Source organism: Haliotis asinina, chromosome 14 (genome assembly GCF_037392515.1).
Source record: "Haliotis asinina isolate JCU_RB_2024 chromosome 14, JCU_Hal_asi_v2, whole genome shotgun sequence".
Classification (NCBI taxonomy): Eukaryota; Metazoa; Mollusca; class Gastropoda; order Lepetellida; family Haliotidae; genus Haliotis; species Haliotis asinina.
The window spans coordinates 22724598-22740290 of NC_090293.1; positions in this window are offsets into that span (position 1 = coordinate 22724598).

Below are 15693 nucleotides of genomic sequence, written 5' to 3' on the forward strand. Positions count from 1 at the left end.
CTATGTTACGGATAATTGATTTGACGAAAGTTGAACCCTTATGTAGACAACATATTGTCCCAGTCAAAGCCACACATTACTCTTTGCGACATCATCGGGGTAGGTAGGAAAATGCATAAGTTCAATACCAGTTCATAATAATTTCTTGTAATTGTATACTAAAACGCAGTTAGGTTTGAGATGTAGGTTTCAGGTTGCACAAGTAGTTTTCATATCGACTAGAAATGCCCGCATCTCCCAACATGGTTGACCCATAATGAAAATGTTTCACTCTATTGTATTCAAAATAATTTTCAGATCTTATACCCTCTACGTCTTTACACCACTAACAAGTCGTCTGAACTGCTATGGAACTTATACCCCAGTGTAAAACACACAATCTTAAAACCTTTAAATGCATCACTGAAAAAACTATTTGTTCGTTTGTTGTTTTGTTGTTTAACGTCACACTTGGCAGGGTTCAAGCCATGTGGCTGCGCTATGTAGATAATCGAATCGGTACCACACAATCCAGTGACAGTAACATGCCTCCACAATAGTGTTGCTATTTTTCTATGAATGTAAGCTGTTGAGGAGTAACAACTGAAATGGTATAAATAGATTAGTTCGTTGCTATATACAAAAACAATTATCATTTATCTTGAGAGCATCAGTAATTCCCATGAATTTAGTTTAGGTTTATGACAATACCCTGGCTATATGGATCTGTAAGTAATTGAGCCTTGACCAGGCAATCCGGTGATCAAAAGCATGAGCATCAATCTACGCAACTGGGAAACGATGACATGTGTCAACCAAGTCAGCGAATCTGACCACACGATCCCATTAGTCGCCTCTTACGACAAGTATGGGTTACAGAAGATAATTTGTAACCCGTATCTTCACAAGTTAATTCATAGGATATCCGACGAATATGAAGTACTTTTGTTGTGTTAGCTGGAAACACTTCAGTAAAAACATTCACCTATCTTCACTAATTTCATCAAGCAAGCAAGTCGTGGCAACCAACGTGATTGCTGGCGGGTTTGGTGTTTAAATCCCCTCTCTCTGAGATTCCAGCTTTATGGCGGAGATCTGTAAATAATAGAGTCTGGCAATCCTGTGATTGATATCTTGATCATCAACCTATGCAATTCGTCTAAGGTGACATAACTTCCTCCAATCATCTGAACCAAATATACCGATCGGTTCTAATGACAAGGACACGTTGCTGAAAAATTCAGTTTAATGACACTAGTCCTATTACACACATCAAGCTTCCCATAATATTCACAGAATCACAGTCAAGCATATCCTGCTTGACTGCATATCCTGCTTGACTGCGTTGAGTATTCCATCACAAGGGATCAGTTTTTTAATTCACGAACTATATAAATATTAATAGTCCTCGTTTAATTTTTAAAAGAATTAGATTTATTAAATGAATTGTAAATAGATAAATATTTCATAATTGGGAGATTAAATTAGTAAGTCAAATCGTTAGTGGCTGTACCCTGAAGTTCTATAAAATAATTGTCCTCCTGAGAGGGTGCATAAGTCCAGAACATTTGATGTAAATTTAGGTTTTCCAAGCTTTTAATCGTAGAATAGTATTCTTTTACCGTATGGCTAGATTTGTCTAAATTGCTAACAGCAGAAGGGATGATGTAAATCCAGTTAAGGTCCATGCAGGAAGCAAATTACTGTAAGCCCCCATGGTCCTTAGTATGGTGATCTACCTTCGGTTGTTGGCAACCTATAGCTCATTTTTATATTGTATTGTCCTCTGTAGATACATTGTTTTAGGTCTAATCACTAGTTTTACAGTCTGCTCTGTGATATTCTAGTTAATTCTATGTCATTCTTTGACAGGTTTTTACAATGTATGTGCTATTGATTCATTTGTATTTTTTATAATTAATCGTTCTAGTCACGATATGGCTGCAATATTGCCGATATGACGTTAAATATTAACTCACTCACTCACTCATAATATTCACATGCAAAATCACATAAAGTGATACACTCATTTTCCTATGGGAATCTCTGGTTCGAAGTGGCCTCAAAGCGTCCCATACCAGACAAGAAAGTATATAACCATATCACGGGACAAGGTTTTACTGCTTTACGTATAAATGAATACATCAGTAGGTCCCAGTGTAACCGTGCCTATATTACTGCCACGCTAGTTTGTTTTATGATTGTTATTAGACGAACGGTGCATCTTATGGTCTGTTGATAACAAAATGACATGCATTATACCACTAATTGTCTGGTCAGTCTGATAGGGATCCTTGACGTAGTAGAATGGTTTCATCGAATTTCAAATGGCATGGCACACGCTAGGTTTCAGTGCAGCGTATCCCGGTCATCTGGTGTTAAATCTTTAATCAGTGTCAACCTTGAATATAATCGATATAATACTGTGCATAAAATGCAGTTTGATCTATTTGAGATTGTGCCTTCTTAAAAGTGATAGCTTCCTGTTTTTCTCCATAGGACGCCTTTTATTGATACACTCGCTGTATGTACAGAAAAATATGTTTTTCGATATATGTTTACATCGCGGAGTTGACCTGGACAGACTGGATGTCATCTACTGTTGGACGAAATGGTCGTGTTAGAAGCAAAGAGACAGCTAAAGCAGATGAATATGGGGACACAGACAGGCCAAATGAACGAATGGTGAGACAGAGTGGCAGCAAGAGCGAACCGATGTGCGGACACAGAGATAGAGTTACGGCAACCAAATCGGGAGACGACATAGAGAGCGACAGCAGAGTGAACGAATATTGTGTGAAAACTATAACAAAAATACGCAGGAAAGAAGGATTGTTTAAACACAGAAGAAGCCAGAATATGGACGGGACAATTGGTGCATATTTAATAAGAGCAACAGACAGTGGAAACAGTGCTTTGACTTTGAGAGTCTTATTTCTTTGTTCTTTTTCAGGACCTTACCCTTACTCTAGGCTAAATGCTTACGAGCTAAATCAGATACAGCTTGCCTCCTATGTTATATATATAAAAGAAGTGGAATACCAAAACAACTATTCTCACATAACATCCAAGTCTAAGACATTAGTTACAACGCTATCAATCTCCTGCCGTCTCTGCCAAACAAAAGAGATTCAAACGACAAATATCATCCTGATTTTCTATCTTCTTAACATTATGTATCCAGTTAATCACAGTATAAGCGAAGGATACATTTGTTTGAAACAAAGGCTAAATTTTGCTTTTACAGCAAACGGAAATCTCTGTCTAAAATCATCACATTTCTGAGGTGCATCCCTATTACACAGAACGAGAAAACAGTCCGATCAGGTTCGATAATTAGAGGACTGTCACGGACGACTTTTTCCTGGTGTCTTTGGATTTTTTAAACAATAACATTTGGCAAGACGTTAAATTTCAAGAATTAAATGTCCTTTCGAATGGTAATTGGTTTCCTGATGTCCATAAATGATGGCTTGACATTCGTGTTCTTTTCTTTCGTGAACATGATACCCTATTAACTGCACGTTCGTTAAGACAAAGAAGAAGCTGTCAACATTTACACACCGGCGCGAGCTGAAGTTACACTGACACACGAAATAAAAAGTTTATTCCAACGCGCACGCTAAATCATTATAGGCCAAATGTGTTTTAACTGAACCCGACATCAAAGATGTCCTTCGAACAAATGACACCATTATTGCACTCTTGTCTGACAGAGATGATCCATCGGTATTTAAAGACACATTCCCCAAAATGATGGAAATCTCATGCTTATCGCACAATATGTATGTTCGCTTCTATGTACATATTCATCCGTCTTCGGTTGATAATTTTGTGACAAGCTGGGATGGCATAAAACCCATCTGAAACCTTCCGCTTTGACTTGCCAAAGGGTTCAAATAATGTTTTTGTCTTGTAATCTTCTGAAGATGTTTTTAGTGGCCTTATTCTGCTGGCGAGAACGGTAGAGGTCGATAATCGTCGGCGGAATTTATGTTCCAACCCGTAGCGAGATACGCGTACAACAGATTTGAATCACGGATTTGCTCATGTTAAAACACATAACAGTCACTACAGGTATCACGAGAACTCAAAGCAATAAAAGTCTGATACTCTTCTAAATACGAGAAACTAGACAACACGTCATTTCAGTTAAACAAGGCTGCAGACGAAGAAATCCACACTCCACTCCCTCACTCGATCGAAAAAGCATTTGTGAATCATTGTGGGAGTTAGTGAATGACAATAATTGATATTTAACCCCGGACTGAGCAATGCTCAAAATCTGTGATGGCGTCTGTGAATAAAACAAGCTTGTAACTATTATAGAAGAAAGAAGAATGGCAGAAAGCAAGACAAGTCTTCATGTATAGTACCAAAGCAAAGCTGAACAATCGCTACATACAACATGATGTAACTTTGCTTCCTTTGCAAATGTATCAGAGATACTGACAGGATATTCCCATCCACGTACCATTTGATCCCTTTACAGCACATTCCCTGGAACTGAAGAAGTTTATCGATAGAAGAAATAATGTTTTGTATTAACTCGGTTGACAGTCATTAGTTGTACACGATTTGGTCGTACTTAGAATACTTGTCTGTTAACCGGAAACACACGTCTATTGTCTACACAGCTTCTGTTTTTATATCTGACGAATGAAGTATAATTCCTACCTGTAACCTTTACTTCAATAGATCAAACTGTACACACACACACACACACACACACATATATATATATACACTCCAATATATATGTGTGTGTGTGTGCAAATTACAAGAAGATGTCATGAGATTTGAATAAAATAGAATTCAAATGAATTTAGTGACATTCCAAGCTAATCCAAGCTAATTTAGCAAATTAACAAGACACAATATTTCACAGATAAAATACCTTCTGCATACTAGTATCTATATATTTCAACGTGGAGTCTTGAAATTTCAGCTTTTAGACAAAAACGAAATGGCTTTAAATATAAATTTAATTTAAATTTGTACAATATACAAATAAACGGGCAGCTAATTCTAAATCGGTATCAGGAAATTTCAAGAAGATTATGTCAAAATATCAAACAATGTATTGTCAAGCAACATGACGTTGTTCCTGATCATGGAGAGTGAGTGAGTGAGTGAGTGAGTATTTATCGTCACATCGGCAATACTGCGCCCATATCGTGGCGAGACCAAGTAGGGATTACATTGTACTTCAAGACAATTACAAGCTAAAACCCTGTAAAACCACTAGTATATCACAGGTATCCATGTAAGACTAGTAACTGAATATATAACAGTTTAACTATGAAGGACTATACAATATAAAAATGGGCTATAGACTGCCATCGACTGAAGGCAGATCACCGCACTAGGGACCATGGGTGATCATGGATAGAACTACAGCTGACCATGTAGATCCAGGTTAGAATATTCTTCAGCAACCCGAGCGTCTCAAGACACGACTTATCAGGATGAGGAAGGGAGTCTGAATGGGTTGGCCATTTAATCTCAGTCGTGAAGTACTGATATACATGACAGCATTGTCTGGTTCATTCTCGATTATTTACAGGCTGTCGTGATATGGCTGGAATTTTAAACGAGAAACAAGCAAACAACGATGGAACTGCATCTATACTTTGAACCTTTCATTAACAAACAGTTAAACTTCAAAATATTTAAGCAACCCCGCATCAGCCAAGATCAGAGGTAAGTCTCATAGTGATGTAAGATTAACATAACATAGGCCACAAACACGGACACGGTTCAGGCAGGTCACAAACAAGATGACAGATAGAGATAATTGGAAATTGGTAACAATTGCAGAAGTAAATATAATATTTACAATATATATTAGGTATATCACACGTCTGTTTATTCGAGTGATACGGGGCATACAGTGGTTCATTTCGTCACGTGTACGAGGCAATGTCACATGCCCTATGCTACAGCCTATGGACAGAAAACATCCTGTCTCAAGCTTACCAGGTTCAAAAAATGTTTTTAAGTTAAGTAGTGTGTACGGCGAGTGCTACCGGTAGTTTTTTCCCCGCGAACACGTGGTGTCATGACCCAGTTTCAATGACTCATGCATGAATATTTCAGTTATTCAATGACTCTGATGATAAGTCTCAGAGAATAAAAGATTCCATGAATGCGTGTAATTAAGAGCACTTTTGGTGGAAGGAAATGAAGGTAGGGGTTAACCACTTCCCCGACACCATGAAGACAGTTATATCATTTACACAGCAAAGATCTTCTTACAGCGTAACGGACTTTCAAACCGAATAACGCAAATTTGATGGAATTCAAAATGTGAACTATTCGCAGCACAGATGTCATATGTCGTCCAGATCCCATTTTGCCCCTAATTTGTGCACAATTAATATTTGATATAATCTGCACAAAACAAAAATAAATATCACCGACAATAAAAATCGGTAAATTACATTTTTCAATTTTAAATGTCTCTTTATCATGCATTTGGGTTAAATGCGTATACATGCACATTGATAGCGATATGTCAGAGCAATGGTATGAGGTACCTCCGTCTCTGTCAAAACACGCTGTCAGTTTCTGTCTACGCCACAAGTTTTGTTTTGTTGTATACCTGATCCATATATTGATTCCAGACAATGAACTTTGAAATAAACCGATTTAACATATGTTACATTTACCGCCAAACATTTGTGTGTCAAGTTTAAAGGGATATTACAGCAATAACTGATTTATAAAAATATGGAAATCGTGGATGTATGTTCCTCAGAATGAGCATCTATCTACGTAATTGGGAAACGATGATATCTGTAAACCTCGTCAACGAGTCAAACCAATTGATTCTATTAGTTTGCTTTTGCATTAAAGCAAAAGACCAGTTTAAAACCGGAACATCTGTTTCAGGTGGTCAGATACAACAGTGATTTCAGGACTCTGTGTAGCACGGTATGAACGGTATGCCTTAACCTTAACCCTTAACCTTAACGTAAACCCTAAACCTTAACCCTTAACCTTAAATATGGTTTTGCTAATTTCCCCAGTCTGACAGTAAAATGCTTTGAATGTATGCTATCGAGGATAAATGAAAAGAAAGTATTTATTTATTTAAACAAAGAACCTTATTGTTTGTCAAACTATGAATAAGACATAAACTGTAAAACATTCAGTATAAACATTCAAATAACTTTTGAGTTAAGTTTGTTTAACATCTTCAGTGGTTTCATCAAGATCAGTTTGCATGCGTGGTAGTTGGCTGGTTTGCCATTTAAAGCCGTTCTCAGTACTATCGAAGCTATATGGCGGAGGTATGTAAATAATCACGTCCGGATACGACAATCCAGTGATCAGTATCATAAACATCGATCTACGCAATAGGGACGCGCTCACTAGACAAGTCAGTGATTGCTATTTTGATGATCAATCCATGCAGTTTGCATACGATGACACACATCACACGACAAGCATATATTGCTGAAAGATGTGTCTGGGCTGTATTATAGTGACAATATTCTTAATGAACACTACGCTTCCAATAATATTCCCTTGCAATTTCACTTAAAGCGAGATATTCATTTTACTAAGGGAAAACCTGCTTTGAAGTGGTCTTCGTCTCATACTGGACAAGGAATATCTTCACTATTCTAAAATGATCATGGGATGAGGATTTACTGCATTAACTAATACAAATATTTATGAACATATCAGTACGTTCCATTGTAACTGTGCCTATATTATTGCCTCAACAGTACGTTTTATGATTACTAGGGGACAACCGGTGCCACTTAAGATCTGTTAATAGCAAAATGACATGCATTATACCGCCAATTGTCTGGTCGGCCTGATAGAGATCCTTGACGTAGTAGAATGTCTTCCTCGATTCTCAAATTGCATGGCACACGCTAGGTTTCAGTGGAGTTTATCTCGGTAATCTGACGTTAAATTCTTGATCAGTGTCAACCTGGAGGATTAATAGGATATATTATTATGCACAAAAATCATTTTGAGTTTTGATTGTGCCTTCTTAAAAGTACAATTGTTTCCTGTTTTTCTTAAGCCAGAGTGTTTAATATTGATACAATCGTTATACATACATAAACAAAGTCAATATATGTTTACGTATCGGAGGTAACCAGGGGTTATCTGCCAGTGGATAAAATGAGAACGTTCGGAAGAAGGAAGCTGGAGTGGATCCATGTGCTGACACAGAGGTAGCTGGAGCGTCCGAAGGTGGAGATGGAAACATGGCTGGAAAGAATGAGTGATGAGACAGAGATAGCAAGGGCGAACGAATGTGCTAACACAGAGATAGCTGAAGTGACCGACTTGGGAGATAAACAAAGACAGAGAGACAGCTTGAGTGAGTGAATGTTGGGACAGCTGATGCGAATGAAATACACAGAAAAAAATTAGTTTTCTTACATTCAGGAGAAACAAGACGGGAAAACAGGTGCATGTTTTATGAAAACAACTGACAGTGAAAACAGTGTTTCAATTTTTGGAGTCTTGTTTGTTTGCTGTAGTCCAGAATTTGAATACCACCTTTACCGTGACAGTGATCGGCATTATTCAGGATCATACCCTTCCTATAGGATAAATGTACATGAGCTAAATCAGGTATCCCTTACCATCTATATTATATTGGCACACCAAAATGGAGTTGAAATGATAAACAATAAAATGATTATTCTCATTGAGATAATGATGACAAATATGTAATTGAGAAATTAGTCATAAGGTTACGAAGCACCTGCTATCCGGGGTCAAAGAGGATAAAACGACAAATATCACCAGAAACATTCTGATTTCCCATCGTTGTTACTTTTAGGATCCACTTATTCCCAGAGAAAGTGAGGATGTAGTTTTTTTTAAACAAGCTTCAATTTGTTTTTATGGCAAAAGCAAATCTCTGCTTGAATATACAATTGTGACATTTCACAGGTGCGACCTTATTACACAGACCGAAAAAGGTCGATCAGTTTCCATAAGTAGAGGACTGCCACGGGATGCTTTTCCTTGAGTCTTTGGATGTTTGAAGCAATAACATTTAGGAGGATTTTTGATTTCAAGAATTAAATGTCTTTTCCAATGGTACTTGGTTTCAGTAAATGATGGCATGACATTAATGTTCTTTTCTTTTGTGAACAGGATACCAGGTTGTGAACAGACAACGCAGAAACTGTCAACATTTACACGACGGCGTTAGCTGAAGTTGCACTGACACACGAAATTTAAAGCTGAGTCTAACAAGCAAACCAAATCATTATTGCCAAAATGTGCTATAACGTAACCAGACATCAAAACTGATCTTTGAGCAAATGACACCATTATACTGCAATTCATCTTACAGAGATGTTCCCCAAACGCCCTAAACAAACAAACGAAATGGAGAGAAAATAAAAGAAAAAAATAGAAATTTCGCTTCAACTTTACAAACAGGTATTTGTTCTGAAATCATATGACAAGTTTTTAATGACCTTTTTCTGTTGCTAGGGTGGCACAGTTCACAATGCATCTGGGGGCAGGTCACGTGTTGTCAGGACCAGAAATGGTAACCAGACTGTCCTATCGTCTTGAAAAACACGTATTACTTAAATGAATTTGAAGACAGTCGCGTTCAAAATTACCGATTAGTGTCGTGTGTTTGTGTACATGAGTTCATGCGCGTCCATACTAATTCCAATTTTTACAGTCCCAGCCAACTGGTATATAATCATTTGGATATGGATATACAAAGTACACTGACACCCAGTCAATTAGTTCTCGGTCTGTGCCATCAAAGTCCTCGCCTACTGGGACAGAATTACCAGGCACCATGTTACAAACCTATACCCGGACCCCGGAACGCTACACACTCACGTCTACCGTTTACAGACGCCCTTATAAGGTACCAAAAGTACTCCGGATAATAAAGCGCCTCAAGGTAATTAAACCAGTCATTATTTTGTTTGTTACTTCAGAAAATCAACTCTAACGCATTTGATCACAAAGTTCATTTGGTTTTATACATCGGGACGTGGGAAGATTTAATTAACGACATACACTTTTACCGTACACTGATAATAGATTGAAAGAAAAGCCTAGTTAGAATCCTTGAATAAAATATGTTCCACCATACGTCAACGTAACTCTTCCTCCAGTTTAATTGAAAGCTTTAACTACAAGATGGAATAGTAATTCGTTCATTATCTTGGCTTAAGAACATGCAAACAAATATGACCATTAATATTTCATGACAATCTAACGGCTTGGTTACCTAACAAAGGGAAACCAATGTTTGCCAAAAAAAATAATTATACATGGTATTAGTTCGATATGTCTCTAGTTCTATTTCAGAGCATCAATTAGTGAAGCATTTAGCAATCAATCTTTCAGATGTAAAGATGTGTGATTGAAGGGCGCTTTTGCTAAAATCACTTACCACACAACCATGCATTTAGATTGAATACCGGCGTAAGACAGCGAAGACACTGTGTTGTTAACATTTGAAAATGAAACATTCAAACCAATGAAAGATGAGTTAATATTTTCCAAGTTTATGACGTACATGCTCTTCTGTGGCGTGGATGACAGGCCTTTACTGAACATGTGCTTGTAGTCGGGAACACAGTGGTGCATCATCACTGATGAATCCCCGTTCTCAAGACTCAAGTCCAAATGATACCGTACATCTTTACATTCACACACCATTAGTCAGAGCTATAATATACACCCTGAGCTCTTAACTATTTACAAAGTTTTGCTACAACGTATGTGGAATTTGAACTTTCGTCTAAACTGTATTTAAAGGTTTTAGTTCACTAAAAACGTGACCACGTCCGAATAAACAATACTGGGAAAGTGAAATGCCAACCACCTCTGAACTGATGTCCGCATGACAGGTAAAGCATATATTTATAGAAAAGAACTTATTTCACTTATTTCAAATTCACAGGAGTAAATGAAAATCAAACAGAAAAAAGTTCCAAAATTCGAGAGAGTGTCAAAATAATTAATATTTTCAAGCTTTGTACGAATGCGATTCCCGAATGCTATATGACGTTTCAGTGACAGGTGACCACGTTTTTACGCAATTCGGCGGTTCATTTGATGGATGAAACTCTTTTAAGAGGAGCATTCGGGACGTTCTGACTGTGACTGTGTTCTGACTGTGCATACGAGGTATATTCGAGCTGTATTACAACTTCAATCGAAATATTCCGATAGATTTGAAGAACAGTCCGCCTGAAGTCCAGCAGCAATCGAGATACATTCCAAAGTTTATAGGCCCATTTGAGACATTCTGACAGGATTTGTAGCTTGTCTTTTGTATTCTCCCTAGAATGTTCAGAATACTTCGAATGCATTAAGAATGCAGTAAGAATGCACCACAAATGCCGATATTTTTCTACTTTAAAGTTTTGAACTATCTCCAGAAAGTTTCATTTTGACAGCATCCCGGCTCATTCCGCCTCATGTGTGAAGATAGTATTACACGGTGTAGTAAGTTCCTATTCACATGTCATGAGAATTCGCGTACATTGCCCTCCGTACAGGTGTAAGATGTATACTGTCGCAAAATTAACATCCAGGACATGTTTTTGCACTTAAAATTAAGATGAATTACATTCCACAGAGAAAACGACATCTATTTGGCTGGATGCAGACACTGTAATGGATGCAGACACTATGGATTACTTGGCATGACATCAGTGCGAAAATGACAACAAAGGCTTGGAATTCCATCCGTCAACTATTCTCAAAACACAGATATCATATACCGTCTAGACCCGATCTTAACCCAAACCTGAACATATCAGAAATCTCAAATGATCAGCACAAAAGAAAAATAAATATCGCAGACATGAAATTACTTTTTCAATTCCAAATGTCTCTCTATTATGCCTTTGAGTCAACCTAACAATGCCAAAAAATATAACGATATTACAGACAGTTTGTATCAAGTGCATCCGCCTCCAGCAACATTTGTTTCCAGTTGATTTACATGAGACAAGTATAATTTGTTTTACACCTGATACAAGTGTTTTGTCCAGACAATTGAAATGTAATGATGTTCATGCCTCGCTGCCCTATGACAACATTATGTTAACATGAAAGATACGTTACAACTCGTGCAACATGTGGCATTATCCTACGTACTCCATTCCAAATGACGCCAACCATTATCCTCATATAAGTACCCCTTACTGACGACGTTGAACTATGTTCTCCTTAACCTCGGTGGACTATTGCACATTTATTTGATCTGATGAATCTTGGTCATATGTAGGTAAATATACAGCCCCAGTCAAATCCCATAGATGACTCATGGCATCCCCACCGTGAGTAGGAGAAGGCATCAGTCCAATAACCAAGGATTTCTTTAAACGTATATTAAAATGCATAGAGGTACTATTCCTATGGAAAATGTTCGAACCACCCCATCCCACTGAACGGCAGTATCTTTACTGTATATAACAAAGCTACACATTAACGAGTCAAATCCTGCATATAACTGCATCTTTAATCCCCTGTAAGAAGATCTTTATAACAAGAAGCTTTCTCTTGTTCCGCCTCTAGGAATTGCCGGCATTGAGCTTCTTTCTTCGCCGCCTTGGCAATTGGTTCGGCCACACGTCTACCTAACATTAACCACATTTAAAAAGTCAGAAACAAATGAATTGCAAAAAATATAAACAAGAATGCTATGTATTAAAAAGTAAATATACTACCTACAAATCTCTATTTACAGATGGGCTCAAGGATGGTGGCGCAGTAGCTTGTGAAACTGTCATTGGATCCAGAACAATATCTTTTAGGTTACCTGATCACACCTCTATTTTCAAAGCTGAAGCAAACGCCATATTAACCACTCTTGAATATATTCAAAGACATCCTAAACACAAACAATATATGATCTATTCAGACTCTCTTTCTTGCCTTTTGGGTATTATCAATATTTCTTGTAAACATCCACTTTTAATTGAAATGATTGAATTATATAATGATCTTGCTACTGGTCAATACCACATCGTCGTTTGTTGGTTACCAAGCCACGAAGTATTGTGAAATTATTGTCCTCTGAGAGGTTACGTAAGTCCCAAAACAATCTATGTAAATTTAGTACGACCAAACTTTTAATCGTAGTATATTTGTTGTTTTTAATAATGGCTAAATTTCAGTATAATCGCCAATGGCTGAAGGGATGGTGTAAATCCATCTGGGGTCCATGCAGGTAGCAAAGGTACAAAAGTCTCCATGGTCCCTAGTATGGTGATCTACTTTCAGTTGTTGGCGATCTACAGTCCGTAGTATATATTGTATTGTCCAAATAGTTTTCATTTTCCACACTACTTTAATTGCAATTGTGATATTCTAGTTGTTTTACTGTCTTTTGACGACAGGTTTTTATAATGTATGCATATTTCATGTTAGTATCAAAATGTGCTCGTCACGATATGGCTGAAATAGTGCCGATGTGACGTTAAATATTAACTCACTCACTCACTCACTCATTGAAGGACAAAACGTAACCACATGTACATAGAATTTAATTTTTGCTGCAATTGATGGTAACCAAAACACAAAGAAACCAACCAAGCAACCATTAAGCCAACAAGACAACAAACCTACAAGCCTGACCCTTAAACACACAACTGTGAAGTCGGTATGAATTGCAATGTTCCTGTTATATTGCGTTAGTCTGCAAATAATAGACTCTTGACAAGACAACTGATTCATCGACAGCATGAACTTAGATCCACGCAAATGGGATACGGTGACATTTGTCAACCACAGAGGAAAACCGGACCACCTGATCCCGTTACTCGCCTCCTATGACAAGCATGGGTCGCTGAAGACCAATTCTAACCCGAATTCCATATGCATGAATATAGTGTTGGCGAATATGGGATCCCGACATTTGTGATTTGACTGCACAGTCAGAGTATTTTAGTTCATGCTAAGTCCTCAGAAGAAATGGCAACTCCAAACCAGTTATGTCTCATAACGAATGGTACAGGGTATGGCCAGACGTAGTCATTATAAGGTCGCAGCATGAACCACATGTAGTCTTCACTTGATGGGTGTGTAAAGTAAATGTACTTCTCCCGGCAAAGACTCCCGTTATCCTCCTCTCAACGGCGTGCTTGTGAGCTGGTCCTTACATCAAGGAAAGTGTGGATAATAATTAGTAATTTTGAGTGAATATATACTTCCTTCCGACGAAAGCTCACTTGCTGTCGAAAGTAACTGACACGGCCGTAAAATACCTCAAGGCAACGCAGACTTGGCCAGATACGCAGACAAATCAATTTCCTCAGTACAGAAACGTAGAGCATATAAATAAATGCCTCCCCACTACTGATGTCTGTTCTCGATACCAGTGGGATAACGGTATTGTAATACTGTCAGCGAGGAAGATTTACTTTACTGCCCAAAGTGGAAAACGTTCACCATTTGTAGTTATATTCTCAGCTTCGGCCTAAATCTTTCCTCCACAGTTGTTGCTTCATCACAGGGTGAGTGAGTAAATATTTAACGTCACATCGACAATATTTCAACCATATCGTAACGAGAACATTTAACATTGAAACGGAATATATGTGCATTATGAAAGCCTGTCGACAAGGGACAGTAAAAAAACTAGGATATCACAATTAACGTTAAAACCAGCGTGGAAAGTTAAAACTAATATCATTATGTGGACAATATAATATATACTCAGGCTATAGATCGCCATACTACGGAATGCTAGCCATATCAAAATATCAAGAATACTACAATTAAAATCTCGGTACACTTAAATTTACAGTTCCTAATCTAAACTACCAGTCATTAACATACATCCATCTACAGATTGAACATGTTACTCACAATTCAACAATGAAATCAATTTCCTTTTAAAAAACCCCCAATACATTACATGAGAACTAACTGTTAAAAAGGTCCTTAACTGTTTTACAGTAAAATATTTATCCCTTATGATGGAGACTTCAACACAGTCAAGCAGGATATGCTTAACCGTGACTCTCTCATCACATAGATACAAAACGGAGGATCCTCACCTTTTAACAGGTATGCATGAGTACATCTTGCATGGCCAATACGAAATCGTCGCAAAATGACCTCCTCAAATTTGGACTGAGGTAGGTATAACCAATATAGGGTTTTATTTCAGGTAATTTATTGATACCAACTTGGGTGTCCCACTTCTTTTGCATAAGATCACGAATGTAAGCTCTAATGCTAGCTTTGTAATCAGGGTATGGAATAAAACGTGGTGTCACAGATTTGTTGAGTACAGCCTTGGAAGCAAAATCGGCCATCGTGTTACCAGAAATGCTTTCGTGTCTGGGTAACCAACAAACGACGCCAGTGCGCCACCGTCCTTAGACCCACCTGTAAATAAGGATTTATAGTTGCTGTATTTAAGTTTTAATTCATTATATTCCTGTTTAAATTGTCATTCATTATTTTCTGATTTTTTATAATGTAATTAATTTTCGGTCCACCCGTGACCTAAACAATTACCAAGAAGGAGAAGAATCAAGATGGGAAGGAGCTATATTATCAAGCTCACTGCCGGCAGCAGAAATATATGGGTTTATTCTTAAACCAAGAAGCGGAACAAGAGAAGATGTCTTACTGTAAAATCCCCATAGAGAGGATTAAAGGCACAGTTATATGCAGGATTCGACTATTTCGAATGTAGCTTTGTTATATACTGTAAAGCTAATTTTATACGGA